Here is a 10,890-nt window from a genome sequence, read left to right on the forward strand (position 1 = left end):
AAACGACAACTTTGGTTTCTTGCCAAACCACAATTCATAAGGCGTCGTCTCAACGGATTTTGATGGTGACCTATTTAACGTGAATGCGGTCGTCTCTAGAGCGTATCCCCAAAACGATAGCGGTAAATCAGTAAGAGACATCATAGATCGCACCATATCCAGTAAAGTACGATTACGACGTTCGGACACACCATTACGCTGAGGTGTTCCAGGTGGCGTGAGTTGCGAAACTATTCCACAATTTTTCAAATGTACACCAAACTCGTAACTCAAATATTCTCCTCCACGATCAGATCGTAGAAACTTTATTTTCTTGTTACGATGATTTTCAACTTCACTCTGAAATTCTTTGAACTTTTCAAATGTTTCAGACTTATGTTTAATTAAGTAGATATACCCATATCTGCTTAAATCATCTGTGAAGGTGAGAAAATAACGATATCCGCCACGAGCCTCAATATTCATTGGACCACATACATCTGTATGTATGATTTCCAACTAATCTGTTGCTCTCTCCATAGTACGGGAGAACGGTGTTTTGGTCATCTTGCCCATGAGGCACGGTTCGCAAGTACCAAGTGATTCATAATCAAGTGGTTCCAAAAGTCCATCAGAATGGAGTTTCTTCATGCGCTTTACACCAATATGACCTAAACGGCAGTGCCACAAATAAGTTGCACTATCATTATCAACTCTGCATCTTTTGGCTTCAACATTATGAATATGTGTGTTACTACTATCGAGATCCAACAAGAATAGACCACTCTTCAAGGGTGCATGACCATAAAAGATATTACTCATATAAATAGAACAACCATTATTCTCCAATTTAAATGAATAACCGTAGCATAAATTCAAAATTTTCCTACGTGTCACCAAGATCTATCTATGGAGTCATCTAGCAACGAGGGAGGAGTGGATCTACATACCCTTGTAGATCGCGCGCGGAAGCGTTCAAGAGAACGGGGTTGATGGAGTCGTACTCGTCGTGATCCAAATCACCGATGATCCTAGCGCCGAATGGACGACACCTCCGCGTTCAACACACGTACGGAGCAGCGACGTCTCCTCCTTCTTGATCCAGCAAGGGGGGAGGAGAGGTTGATGGAGATCCAACAGCACGACGGCGTGGTGGTGGAAGTAGCGGGATTCCAACAGGGCTTCGCCAAGCGCTGTGGGAGGAGGGAGATGTGTCATGGGAGGGAGAGGGAAGCGCCAGGGCTTAGGTTGGGCTGCCCTCCCTTCCCCCCACTATATATAGGGCCAAGGGAGAGGGGGGAGGCGCAGCCTTGGCCCTTCCTCCAAGGAAGGGTGCGGCCAGGGAGGAGTCCCTCCTCCCCAAGGCACCTCGGAGGTGCCTTCCCCCTTTAGGCCTCTTCCTCTCCCTTGATTCTTGGCGCATGGGCCTCTTGGGGCTGGTGCCCTTGGCCCATATAGGCCAAGGCGCACCCCCTACATCCCATGTGGCCCCCTGGGCCAGGTGGCCCCACCCGGTGGACCCCCGGGACCCTTCCGGTGGTCCCGGTACAATACCGGTGACCCCGAAACTTGTCCCGATGGCCGAAACAGCACTTCCTATATATAATTCTTTACCTCCGGACCATTCCGGAACTCCTCGTGACGTCTAGGATCTCATTTGGGACTCCGAACAACTTTCGGGTTACCGCATACTAATATCTCTATAACCCTAGCATCACCGAACCTTAAGTGTGTAGACCCTACGGGTTCGGGAGACATGCAGACATGACCGAGATGACTCTCCGGTCAATAACCAACAGCTGGATCTAGATACCCATGTTGGCTCCCACATGTTCCACGATGATCTCATCGGATGAACCACGATGTCAAGGACTTAATCAATCCCGTATACAATTCCCTTTGTCTATCGGTATTGTACTTGCCCGAGATTCGATCGTCGGTATCCCGATACCTTGTTCAATCCCGTTACTGGCAAGTCTCTTTACTCGTTTCGTAACACATCATCCCGTGATCAACTCCTTGATCACATTGTGCACATTATGATGATGTCCTACCGAGTGGGCCCAGAGATACCTCTCCGTTTACACGGAGTGACAAATCCCAGTCTTGATTCGTGCCAACCCAACAGACACTTTCGGAGATACCTGTAGTGTACCTTTATAGCCACCCAGTTACGTTGTGACGTTTGGCACACCCAAAGCACTCCTACGGTATCTGGGAGTTGCACAATCTCATGGTCTAAGGAAATGATACTTGACATTAGAAAAGCTTTAGCATACGAACTACATGATCTTGTGCTAGGCTTAGGATTGGGTCTTTGTCCATCACATCATTCTCCTAATGATGTGATCCCGTTATCAATGACATCCAATGTCCATGGTCAGGAAACCGTAACCATCTATTGATCAACGAGCTAGTCAACTAGAGGCTTACTAGGGACATGGTGTTGTCTATGTATCCACACATGTATCTGAGTTTCCTATCAATACAATTCTAGCATGGATAATAAACGATTATCATGAACAAGGAAATATAATAATAACTAATTTATTATTGCCTCTAGGGCATATTTCCAACACCGGCAACCCCGAAGTGACAATAATCGGGACCACTCCCGGTGATGACCGTAGTTTGAGGAATTCATGTATTCACTATGTGTTAATGCTTTAGTCCGGTACTCTATTAAAAGGAGGCCTTAATATCCCTTAGTTTCCGCTAGGACCCCGCTGCCACTGGAGGGTAGGACAAAAGATGTCATGCAAGTTCTTTTCCATAAGCACGTATGACTATATTCGGAATACATGCCTACATTACATTGATGAATTGGAGCTAGTTCTGTGTCACCCTAGGTTATGACTGTTACATGATGAACCGCATCCGGCATAATTCTCTATCACCGATCCATTGCCTACGAGCTTTCCATATATTGTTCTTTGCTTATTTACTTTTCCATTGCTATTGCTATTATCACTACAAAATACCAAAAACATTACTTTTGCTATCATTACCTTTTGCTACCGTTACCACTACTATCATATTACTTTGCTACTAAATACTTTGCTGCTGATATTAAGTTTCCAAGTGTGGTTGAATTGACAACTCAGCTGCTAATACTTGAGAATATTGTTTGGCTCCCCTTGTGTCGAATCAATAAATTGGGTTGAATAATCTACCCTCGAAAACTGTTGCGATCCCCTATACTTGTGGGTTATCAAGACTATTTTCTAGCGCCGTTGCCGGGGAGCATATCTTTATTCTTTGAGTCACTTGGGATTTATATCTGCTTATCATTATGAAGAACTTGAGAGATCCAAAAACCAAGATATATCCCTCAACTACGAGGGGAGGTAAGGAACTGCCATCTAGCTCTGCACTTGATTCCCCTTCTGTTTTGAGTAAGCTTGCGACACCTAAACCTGCTTCTGCTATTCATTCTGATATGTCGCACATTATTGATGATGCCACTTCTGCTATGCATGATACTTATGATGAAACTACTTCTATGCTTGATACTATTGTGCCACTTGGTGAATTTCTTGATGAACAACTTGCTAGGGTTAGAGAGAATGAAATTATTGAAACCGATAATATTGATGAAAGTGATGATAAAGACTCTCCCCCTAATGAATATGAATCGCCTATTATTCCCGAGGGTTATGTTTTTGAAAAGGAAGCTGCTTTAGCTATTCTAGCTTGCAAAGATAGATACAACCTCAAGAGGTTATTAGCTAAATGGAAGCAGCAATCTCTTAATGCAAGAATGAAACCTGACCCTGCTTTTGCTACTTCACCTATCTGTGTTACTGATGAGGATTATGAATTCTCTGTTGATCCTGATATAATTACTTTGGTTGAATCTGATCCTTTTCATGGCTATGAATCTAAAACTGTTGTGGCACATCTTACTAAATTAAATAATATAGCCACCCTTTTCACTAATGATGAGAAATCTTGCTACTTTTATATCCTTAAAATATTTTCGTTCTCATTAAAGGGTGATGCTAAGATATGGTTTAATTCTCTTGATCCTGGTTGTGTGCGTAGTCCCCAGGATATGATTTATTACTTCTCTGCTAAATATTTCCCTGCTCATAAGAAACAAGCTGCCTTAAGGGATATATATAATTTTGTGCAAATTGAAGAAGAGAGTCTCCCACAAGCTTGGGGGAGGCTTCTCAAGTTACTTAATGCTTTGCCTGATCATCCTCTTAAGAAAAATGAAATACTTGATTTCTTTTATAATGGACTAACCAATTCTTCCAGAGATTACCTGGATAGTTGTGCTTAGGGATGGCAATGGGTACCCATTACCCGTGTACCCAGCGGGTAAAAATCCTATTATGGCAAGGGTATGGGTTAAAAAAATACCCATGGGTACATAAATAGGAAATTTGAAACACATCGGGTATAGTGGGTATGTGTATGGTTTAGTATAACCCATACCCATGTACCATCTATCCGCATATAATTTTATAAATTGGTCTTAAGTATTATTTATCCACATATTAAACATTTTCTTACATAAATCCCGCAGCTAGCCCATGACGAAGCTAGAATCCCATGTCCAGAATCCCATACATGATACGTATCTAGGTGATTAATGTCTAGAATTGCCTCATTCCTTATATGGCTATATATATCAATGTTAATTGACATCCAAAATTACCACAAATAAGTGTTGTTGCTCATGAGATGTGCTGCTGTTTACGAGTATGTGTTGTTGTCAAGATGTGTTTCTCTACTATCTACTAGTAGAATGCCCTTGCGTTGCCACGGGCTAACAAAATATATACACAACAAAAATATGCTACTAAAAATGTATATACAAAGAGAAATGTCATGTGATATGGGAGTGATAGACAATTGACATGTGATGATATTTCATTCTTGTGATGGGGTAGATAAATGCATCTCCTCGTCACCTTTCTCTTCCCCTCCCTATCTCACAATCTTTTCTTCTTCGTGTGTTTCTCATGTGGGCAAGCATAATCATTGATATGAATAGTCATGAAAATATCATATCACCACAACAACAATCTATCATCTGCTCCAAAAATTGACACCTATATGCTTACTATACATACCAGAAAAAACAACTACAGTGTTGTAGTCAAGACAAAATTTTGAAAGCACATTCTCTCAAATCAATATTAATCTTTCGTTCGAGCTTCTATAGCCCCTCCGCTGCACAGACCTGGCCGTCTCCACTCACTCGCCTCATAGGCAGCAGTTGCTCCACGTGTTAATCCACTCATTTCCGTCTCCACTCACACCCCTCATAGGAATACCGAACCATAAAAATATTTTCAGAGTATTAGGATTGTTTCATGAATTATGTTCACTTCTATCAACACCTCAAGACACAAAACTTTTGTGTTTGGTAAGAAAATTCAGCAGTTATGAAGGTAAAATGAAATCATCAATATAATTCCCACCTAAACTACTGCATGGAACAATAATACAGAGCGTTCAATACTGACTTGCACATACTTCGCAATTAGCAAAAGGTTTCATCCAGTATGTAGATGCGGTGAACATGAGCACGTACTTGGACAGAGCATACCGGATGGGGGCGAGGCTCCAGTCCAACACTTCCCTAGCCCTCCGATTTTATTGTAGTACTTTGTATGTCATAGGTGCCTTTTATTCACATGTGTAGTACTATTTTTCGTTGACATGGATGATACCTTAAATAAAACTTCCTAGACTATTACATCAAATACAAGCTCCTTTCGTTCATATTTGTGGAGCACTTCTCAAAAAATACCAAAATCTGAAAGTAACTAAATCATTGCACATTAACTGAGACCTCAGGTATGGGAGTGTTTCTGTCCACACACACACACAGAGAGAGAGAGAGAGAGATATATAGATAGATAGATAGATAGATAGATAGATAGAGAGAGAGAGAGAGAGATTGCCTTGAGGCAAGCAAATAATAAATTATAAATTTGACAAGCATGTCGGTTCATATTTAAACAGGGTAATAAATAAACCAAGATGTGAGACTATTCTATGGTGTACCTAATCATTTTTTAACTTTGTGATTCAGTTGTATATATGTAACTATAGAAAAATATTGGCATCCACAAGAGATTAAAAAAAGCACCATGTCATACCTACACGTATTTGATTGGTTCCATGTGTTGGGGAACGTTGCAGAAAATAAAAAAATTTCTACGGTTTCACCAAGATCTATCTATGAGTTCATCTAGCAACGAGTGATCGGAGTGCATCTACATACCTTTGTAGATCGCGAGCGGAAGCGTTCAAGAGAACGGGGTTGAGGGAGTCGTACTCGTCGTGATCCAAATCACCGGAGATCCTAGCGCTGAACGGACGACACCTCCGCGTTCAACACATGTACGGAGCAGATTACGTCTCCCGCGCCTTGATCCAGCAAGGAGGAGGGAGAGGTTGAGGAAGATGGCTCCAGCAGCAGCACGACGACGTGGTGGTGATGGAGAGGCAGTACTCCGGCAGGGCTTCGCCAAGATCTGCGGAGGAGGAGGATGTGTTGGAGTGGGAGAGGGAGGCGCCAGGGGCATGCGTGCGGCTGCCCTCCCTCCCCCCTCTATATATAGGGTCCCCAAGGGGGGGCGCCGGCCCTAGGAGATGGGATCTCCTAGGGGGCGGCGGCCAAGGGGGTGGAGTGCCCCCCAAGGCAAGTGGAGGCGCCCCCTCCCCTAGGGTTCCCAACCCTAGGCGCAGGGGGGGCAAGGGGGGGCGCACCAGCCCACTAGGGGCTGTTTCCCCTCCCACTTCAGCCCATGGGGCCCTCCGGCATAGGTGGCCCCACCCGGTGGACCCCGGGACCCTTTCGGTGGTCCCGGTACAATACCGGTGACCCCCGAAACTTTCCCGATGGCCGAAACTCGATTTCCCATATATAATTCTTTTCCTCCGGACCATTCCGGAACTCCTCGTGACGTCCGAGATCTCATCCGGGACTCCGAACAACTTTCGGGTTACTGCATACTCATATCTCTACAACCCTAGCGTCACCGAACCTTAAGTGTGTAGACCCTACGGGTTCGGGAGACATGTAGACATGACCGAGACGGCTCTCCGGCCAATAACCAACAGCGGGATCTGGATACCCATGTTGGCTCCCACATGCTCCTCGATGATCTCATCGGATGAACCACGATGTCAAGGATTCAAGCAACCCCGTATACAATTCCCTTTGTCAATCGGTATGTTACTTGCTCGAGATTCGATCGTCGGTATCCCAATACCTCATTCAATCTCGTTACCGGCAAGTCACTTTACTCGTACCGTAATGCATGATCCCGTGACCAAACACTTGGTCACCTTGAGCTCATTATGATGATGCATTACCGAGTGGGCCCAGAGATACCTCTCCGTCATACGGAGTGACAAATCCCAGTCTCGATCCGTGTCAACCCAACAGACAGTTTCGGAGATACCCGTAGTATACCTTTATAGTCACCCAGTTACGTTGTGACGTTTGGTACACCCAAAGCACTCCTACGGTATCCGGGAGTTACACGATCTCATGGTCTAAGGAAAAGATACTTGACATTGGAAAAGCTCTAGCAAACGAACTATACGATCTTGTGCTATGCTTAGGATTGGGTCTTGTCCATCACATCATTCTCCTAATTATGTGATCTCGTTATCAATGACATCCAATGTCCATAGTCAGGAAACCATGACTATCTGTTGATCAACGAGCTAGTCAACTAGAGGCTTACTAGGGACATGTTGGTGTCTATGTATTCACACATGTATTACGATTTCCGGATAACACAATTATAGCATGAATAAAAGACAATTATCAAGAACAAGGAAATATAATAATAATCCTTTTATTATTGCCTCTAGGGCATATTTCCAACAGTCTCCCACTTGCACTAGAGTCAATAATCTAGTTACATTGTGATGAATCCAACACCCATAGAGTTCTGGTGTTGATCATGTTTTGCTCGCGGAAGAGGTTTAGTCAATGGATCTGCGACATTCAGATCCGTATGCACTTTGCAAATTTCTATGTCTCCATCTTGAACATTTTCACGAATGGAGTTGAAGCGACGCTTGATGTGCCTGGTCTTCTTGTGAAACCTGGGCTCCTTGGCAAGTACAATAGCTCCAGTGTTGTCACAGAAGAGTTTGATCGGCCCTGACGCATTGGGTATGACTCCTAGGTCGGTGATGAACTCCTTCTCCCAAATTGCTTCATGCGCTGCCTCCGAGGCTGCCATGTACTCCGCTTCACATGTAGATCCCTCCACGACGCTCTGCTTGCAGCTACACTAGCTTACTGCTCCACCATTCAACATATACACGTATCCGTTTTGTGACTTAGAGTCATCCAGATCTGTGTCGAAGCTAGTGTCGACGTAACCCTTTACGACAAGCTCTTCGTCACCTCCATAAACGAGAAACATGTCCTTAGTCCTTTTCAGGTACTTCAGGATATTCTTGACCGCTGTCCAGTGTTCCTTGCCGGGATTACTTTGGTACCTTCCTACCAAACTTACGGCAAGGTTTACATCAGGTCTGGTACACAACATGGCATACATAATAGACCCTATGGCTGAGGCATAGGGGATGACACTCATCTCTTCTATATCTTCTGCCATGGTCGGACATTGAGCTGAGCTCAATTTCACACCTTGCAACACAGGCAAGAACCCCTTCTTAGACTGATCCATATTGAACTTCTTCAATATCTTATCAAGGTATGTGCTTTGTGAAAGACCTATGAGGCCTCTTGATCTATCTCTATAGATCTTGATGCCTAATATATAAGCAGCTTCTCCAAGGTCCTTCATTGAAAAACTCTTATTCAAGTAGGCCTTAATGCTGTCCAAAAGTTCTATATCATTTCCCATCAAAAGTATGTCATCTACATATAATATGAGAAATGCTATAGAGCTCCCACTCACTTTCTTGTAAACGCAGACTTCTCAATAAGTCTGCATAAACCCAAACGCTTTGATCATCTCATCAAAGCGAATGTTCCAACTCCGAGATGCTTGCACCAGCCCATAAATGGATCGCTGGAGCTTGCATACCTTGTTAGCATTCTTAGGGCCGACAAAACCTTCCGGCTGCATCATATACAGTTCTTCCTTAAGATAACCGTTAAGGAATGCCGTTTTGACGTCCATTTGCCATATCTCATAATCATAGTATGCGGCAATTGCTAACATGATTCGGACGGACTTCAGCTTCGCTAGGGGAGAGAAAGTCTCATCGTAGTCAACCCCTTGAACTTGCCGATAACCCTTAGCGACAAGTCGAGCTTTATAGATGGTAACATTACCATCCGCGTCCGTCTTCTTCTTAAAGATCCATTTGTTTTCTATCGCTCGCCGATCATCGGGCAAGTCTGTCAAAGTCCATACTTTGTTTTCATACATGGATCCTATCTCGGATTGCATGGCTTCAAGCCATTTGTTGGAATCTGGGCCCGCCATTGCTTCTTCATAGTTCGAAGGTTCACCGTTGTCTAACAACATGATTTCCAGGACAGGGTTGCCATACCACTCTGGTGTGGAACGTGTCCTTGTGGACCTACGAAGTTCAGTAGAAACTTGATTCAAAGTACCTTGATCATCATCATTAATTTCCTCTCCAGTGGACGTAGGCACCACAGGAACATTTTCCTGAGCTGCACTCCTTTCCTGTTCAAGAGGCAGTACTTCATCGAGTTCTACTTTCCTCCCACTTACTCCTTTCGAGAGAAACTCTTTTTCTAGAAATGATCCGTTCTTGGCAACAAAGATCTTGCCTTCGGATCTAAGGTAGAAGGTATACCCAATGGTTTCCTTAGGGTATCCTATGAAGACGCATTTTTCCGACTTGGGTTTGAGCTTTTCAGGTTGAAGTTTCTTGACATAAGCATCGCATCCCCAAACTTTTAGAAACGACAACTTAGGTTTCTTCCCAAACCATAATTCATACGGTGTCGTCTCAACGGATTTAGACGGTGCCCTATTTAAAGTGAATGTAGCTGTCTCTAGAGCGTATCCCCAAAATGATAGCGGTAAATCAGTAAGAGACATCATAGATCGCACCATATCCAATAGAGTGCGATTACGATGTTCGGACACACCGTTACGTTGAGGTGTTCCAGGCGGTGTGAGTTGTGAAACGATTCCACATTTCCTTAAGTGTGTGCCAAATTCGTGACTTAAATATTCTCCTCCATGATCTGATCGTAAGAACTTTATTTTTCAGTCACGTTGATTCTCTACCTCATTCTGAAATTCCTTGAACTTTTCAAAGGTCTCAGACTTGTGTTTCATCAAGTAGACATACCCATATCTACTCAAGTCATCAGCGAGAGTGAGAACATAACTATATCCTCCGTGAGCCTCAACGCTCATTGGACCGCACACATCAGTATGTATGATTTCCAATAAGCTGGTTGCTCGCTCCATTGTTCAGGAGAACGGAGTCTTGGTCATTTTGCCCATGAGGCATGGTTCGCATGTGTCAAATGATTCATAATCGAGAGACTCTAAAAGTCCATCAGCATGGGGCTTCTTCATGCGCTTTACACCAATCTGACCAAGGCGGCAGTGCCACAAGTATGTGGGACTATCGTTATCAACTTTACATCTTTTGGTATTCACACTATGAATATGTGTAACATCACGTTCGAGATTCATTAAGAATAAACCATTGACCATCGGAGCATGACCATAAAACATATCTCTCATATAAATAGAACAACCATTATTCTCGGATTTAAATGAGTAGCCATCTCGTATTAAACGAGATCCGGATACAATGTCCATGCTCAAACTTGGCACTAAATAACAATTATTGAGGTTTAAAACTAATCCCATAGGTAAATGTAGAGGTAGCGTTCCGACGGCGATCACATCGACCTTGGAACCATTCCCGACGCGCATCGTCACCTCGTCCTTCGCCAGT

Source organism: Triticum dicoccoides, chromosome 4A (genome assembly GCF_002162155.2).
Source record: "Triticum dicoccoides isolate Atlit2015 ecotype Zavitan chromosome 4A, WEW_v2.0, whole genome shotgun sequence".
In the NCBI taxonomy this organism is placed as follows: Eukaryota; Viridiplantae; Streptophyta; class Magnoliopsida; order Poales; family Poaceae; genus Triticum; species Triticum dicoccoides.